Source organism: Eschrichtius robustus, chromosome 1 (assembly GCF_028021215.1).
Source record: "Eschrichtius robustus isolate mEscRob2 chromosome 1, mEscRob2.pri, whole genome shotgun sequence".
NCBI lineage: Eukaryota > Metazoa > Chordata > Mammalia > Artiodactyla > Eschrichtiidae > Eschrichtius > Eschrichtius robustus.
This window is the reverse complement of record NC_090824.1, coordinates 161,632,443-161,637,670: the sequence shown is the minus strand read 5'-3', so window position 1 is coordinate 161,637,670 and position 5,228 is coordinate 161,632,443. Positions and strand designations below refer to the sequence as shown.

General features: G+C 53.7%; 1 pseudogene; it reads left to right on the top strand.

Moving 5' to 3' along the window:
* The first annotated feature begins 2,167 nt into the window (after positions 1–2,167).
* Positions 2,168–4,140, top strand: LOC137764332 (myeloid-associated differentiation marker-like; annotated as a pseudogene).
* Positions 4,141–5,228: the final 1,088 nt, after the last annotated feature.

Below are 5,228 nucleotides of genomic sequence, written 5' to 3'. Positions count from 1 at the left end.
CTTTGTCATATTTTTAGAAATTTCCAGAAAAGCTTGCCCACCTCTGGTTCCAGAGCGTGGTGGTCACGTGGATCCAAGGACCCCTTGTCCTAATCCTGTGGTGCCCCAATGTGTGAGACTCACAGGGTAGGATCCACTGATCTAGAGATGGGTGGTCGGTCTAAAGGCCCACAGGAGCCAGGGTGGAAGGAGGTAAGTAAAGGGGATGGAGACGACTAAGGCCCACTGGAGAGGACCACCTGCATCTGTCGAAGGATAGTAGAAAAGCAAGATGCACTGTGCATGACACGGTCTCATGTTTATAAAATAGGAAAAAAATTTACAGATACCTCTGCAAACATGGGTGCATATATGTACACACATGTCTAAATATGGTTTCAGAGCACGTGAAATGTGTTGAAGGCTGTATCTGAGGTTGAGGACATATGGATGCTCCCTGGATGGGGGGGTGGACGCGCTTGTCAGCAGGCAGGAAGCCTGGCCACGCCGAAGAGAGGAAACTGGGCACATGTGATGTGATCAGAGTCCTGCTTTATGTCCATTATACATGAGAATAAGAAAATATAGAAAATACTAAACAAGAGATGAAGAATGAAAAGCAACATAAAGTAAAGGGGGTAGCAGCTGCTCAGCTCCAGCCCCCACCCCACCACCCTCAAGGGAACATAGCCCAGTGACACAAGATCACGTCAACATGCCCGGCTGCTGGGCAGGCAGGGCTCAGCCACATCTAGGATGTGCTCTGACGGGGGCACCATTTCCACGCTCACAGATTAGAATGGAGGAGGTGCTGGTGGGAAACTCAGGCAAACCTGTTGCTTTACAGGTGGAGGTATTGCAGCCCAGAGAGGGCACATGCCTTACCCAGGGTCACACAGCTGGAACCCCCATGCCTCTCTTTCTCCAAGTTCTGCTTCTGTGGCATTAAACTGATCCAAAGTTGCCATTTAGCTTTAAGTGTAAATCGCACAGTCACTTTGTGGAGGTAAATTGGGAACAAATTCGGGGACAGACAGCATGACACCCCCAGCTTCCCTTAGAGCCAGTGCCCCTCCCCCCACCCCTGGCAGTGCCCACTGGAAGGCCAGCAGGCTCCAGGGCTCCACTGGCAACTGGGCTGAAGGAGCCTTGTGAGTCCAGGTAAGTTCTCGGGGTTTGCTCTGTGTTTCTCTTTCCAGCCTCAGCTTTTTCCAGGGTTTATTATCAGCAAAGGTGACAAGGCCCCTGATGGCAGGAAGCTGGCTGCGGGCTCAGAGTGCTGGCCCTTAAGCCCTGGGGGCGCCTCTTGGCAAATAGTCCCTTCAAAACAGGGCAGCTGTCCCTGAGGAGGGAGCAGGCTGGGGAGGAGCTCTCAGTCCCCCACACCCTGGGACCCTTGCAGGAGGCCCTGTGTGAGGCAGGACTGCAGCCCTGCTGGCAGGACCATCTTGGGCAGGTGACCTGGGCAATTCCCTGGTCTCCATGGTCCCTGCCATGCTTGCCACGTGTCCCCTGTCCCAACCCTGAAACCCCTTTAGGCCCCTGTCCTCCCTCTCTCAGTTCCATTCCAGCCCCTTCTCCATGGGGAAGGTTGGCTCCATGCCTGCATCCCTTCTGGGTCAGAAGACACCTACTGGGCTGCCTCGGGGCCACTCAGACCCCGGAATCCTCCCCAGCTCATCTCCACTCTGCCGCCCCCGCCCCAGTCCCAAGTGCATCCTCAGGGCTGTCACCTCCCAGAGGTCCAGCAGGTGCCTCCTCTTTCAGCTCCTACCATTAAGAGGGGGCTTATCATCCGTCCATCCTCCACCCCCTCCCTGGGATGCCCTGAAAGGCTCCACATCAGCATCCAGACACAACATCCTTGTCCATTTCCACTCCCTTCTTCCCAGCTTGGAAGCTGCTAACCGGTCTCCCAGGCCAGAAAAATCCTCGCTCAGGTAGGACTATTGCTAGATCCTTCCAGACTCGCACCTGGATGGCAGCTTTAGAGTTTAAAAGCCAAATATATGTTAATTTATTCTGTGGTTCCCCCAGGATGCTCCGTCTTGGAGTAATGCTGGGTTGGTGTCTTTTTTCCCAAATGGGGAAGAGTCACATGTTAAGGCAAAATTGGGGGGTGGGGAGTGGGATTCAAACAGTTCCTACTTCCCATATCATCTTGTCCCCGCTGCCTTGCTCTTACGCCATGGCTTATCTCTTTTCACCCCTGAAGCTGCTGGGTCACCGGGTGGGGCTGGGTCACCTCAGACGGCAGCTCCTTCTAGTGATGGCTGCAGGGAGGAAAGGCCGGGACACACGTCTCTTCAGGTTGCTGTGGAAGGAGGCCATGGCCCTGAAGGTGTGTCCTGGGTCCCAGAGCCTGAGTTTTGGTCCTGGGCTCCCACCCACATGCCCTGCTGAAATGCTGGGCTGTAGAGCAAAGGGTTCAAACTCACAGCTATGGCACTTTTATCTGGGGCTCCCACTTTCTAGCCATGCAATCTTAGGGAAGTGCTGAAGTCCCTGAGCCTTAGTTTTCTCATCTGTAAAACGCGGTTAGCAGTACAATCCACGATCCTTTTTCTGAAACACTTCAGGTCAGATATGATCCAGAATTCAGAATTTTTCAGCTTCCATTATGCAACATGGTGTATCTACTCCATAGAATATAACACCCCACCGGAGTCTGAAAGCACCTTGTAATCAAACATATTAGTGTTTCTGCCACCGAGCTTTTGAGCATGCACACTAAGTGCAATAAATAAAAAACATAAATTATCTCACGTCTTTGCAGGTCAAATTTTGTTACCAAATGAATTTTTAAAAAATTCTTGTTCCATTTTCAGAGCCTTGAAGGGTTGGGATTGTAGATAAGGACCATCCTAAGCATCCTGTCTGCGTAGATAATGGCCCACAGCTCAAAGAGATTAAACAAATGTTCATGGTTTGAGGCCAGACCAAACATGGCTGTGAGCTTTGGGATAAGACAAGTCTCCTGAGAAGGCCAAGGGTGATGGGTGGGGAGAATCATTCTGGAGTAGCTGTGCTGTTACCCAAGTGTCTGGGCCATTGGTTCAAACTCCACTGATCCTGAGCCTCAGCCGTCACAGGCCCCTGAGCCTTTTCCAGGAGTCTGACTCCAGAGCTGGATTTTTCACTGGCGGGTCCTCAGCAAAGACCACTGCCATATCGGGGACATAGACCTGCACGACCATCACGACCTCCACGTGATCGTCCGCAGCTCTTTGACCATCATGGGCTACTTTCTCAGCCTGCTACAGCTGCTCTCCACCTGTGTGGCCGTCTCCCTGGTGGCCAGTGTGGGCACCTGGAGGTGGGCCATGGGTGACTGGTCCATGTTTGGTGCTCCTGCTTCGTCGTGACCTTAACAGCTTCATAGTTGGGTTACGTGGGCTCCAGTCCCGCCTCCACCTCTTCTGGGACAGCCTTCTCGTCACCTGTGCCTGCCATGCCACCCTCTTACGCCTCTCGGCCTCCATCCTCTTTGCCATCACCTACATCCAGTTCTTGCCTCACAGCCCCTTTCGGGACCACGCCATCGCTGCCACTGCATTCTCTTGGATGGTTTCTGTGGCTCATGCCACCCAAGTGGCCTGGACCTGTGCCCTGACTGGCGAGTTCTCCTGCTATACGCTCACCTTGCCAGGCCTGCTCAACAGGCTGGAGATCTTCATGGCCTGTGTCATCTTCGCTTTCATCAGCAGCCCCCACCTGTATCAGCAGCAGCCGGCCCTGGTGTGATGCGTGGCCGTGTACCCCATCTGCTTCCTCCTGGCAGCCACGGCCATCTTGCTGAACTGGTGCAACTGGAACAGCAGGCTTCCTATCCCCTCCCTCATTTTCCATTTGGGGCTGACCCTGCTCTCCGTCCTCCTCTACACCTCCGCTGTGGTCCTCTGGCCGCTCTACCAGTTCATCGAGAAGTTCGGCAGGCAGCCCCAGCGATCCAGTGATGTGAGTTGCCGTGATAGACTCACCTCCTATGTGTGCGTCTGGGAACCATGACTGCCTATGGCCATCTTGACAGCCATCAACCCGCTGATTTATGTGGTTGCCCTGGTGGATTTGGCCCGCCGGTTTTTTTTATCAGGTTCTGAGGCTCTGCACAGGACTTCCCAATTCCCTCTTGTCAATGGAAGTTTCTACACCGAGCTCTGACGTCCTCTGATATCATCTTCCTGGCTCCCTCTCTCCCTTCTCACATCCTTCCCCATTCATCTCGCTCTCTTTTCTGTTTCCTCCCCTCCTTCCGCTCTGTCTCCTTCCTGTTTTGTGTGGTTGCCCAGATCCTGTTTTGCCTCTTTCTCTTGCTGCTCTCATCTTTTCTACATTTTCTGCTTTTTGGCCCTTTTCTGGTCATCTTTGTTTTCTCGTCTCCTGTGTCCTGACCACCTCTTCCCCTTTTCCTTCTTCTGACCCATCGGGACCCTGAGCTTCTTCTTCCTCTGCCCACCGCCCCCCTCCCACCTCCTAAGGTGCTGACTCCACATCACACAGCCCTCTGTGCAGCCGTTCACACCCTGGGCCTCCGGAGGGGCCTCACAGCCAAAGCATGCCTGTGCCCCTGGCGGTGCCTTCGTTGGTGTGTGTGTGTGAAGGTTTGGGGTGTGGGGCGGGCAGCTAGGCACTGGGCCTCCTTTCCTCCAGTGGAGGGGGGTGTACAGTGCACCTCCCCTTTAAGTTAAAAAAAAAAACAAAAAAAAACCTCTGGAGGTCAATAATTCCCAGTGGGCGGGAGACTTAAAGCAGAGACTTGGACCACTAGGCCCCACCTCGTGCTCAGCGCCACATGAGATTGGCTCCAGAATTTTTGCAGGCTAACTAAAACCCACTGCCTAGAGGCCATTTAGAGGAAGCAAAGGGTGGATGCCTTTCATTCCAGCTACTCTCAGAGGAATCAAAAAAGGAGCTGGTGAAGAACCACAGGGTCTTGAAGACAACCGTCTGAAGTATTTGTGAGAGCCAGTGTTCAAAACACTGCTCTCCTGCCTCAGTGTTCAAAACAGCATGTCCGGGGCTTCCCTGGTGGCGCAGTGGTTAAGAATCCGCCTGCCAAGGCAGGGGACACGGGTTCGAGCCCTGGTCTGGGAAGATTCCACATGCCGTGGAGCAACTAAGCCCGTGCACCACAACTACTGAAGCCCATGCGCCTAGAGCCCGCGAGCCACAACTACTGAGCCCGTGTGCCACAACTACTGAAGCCCGCATGCTTAGAGCCCGTGCTCCGCAACAAGAGAAGCCACTGC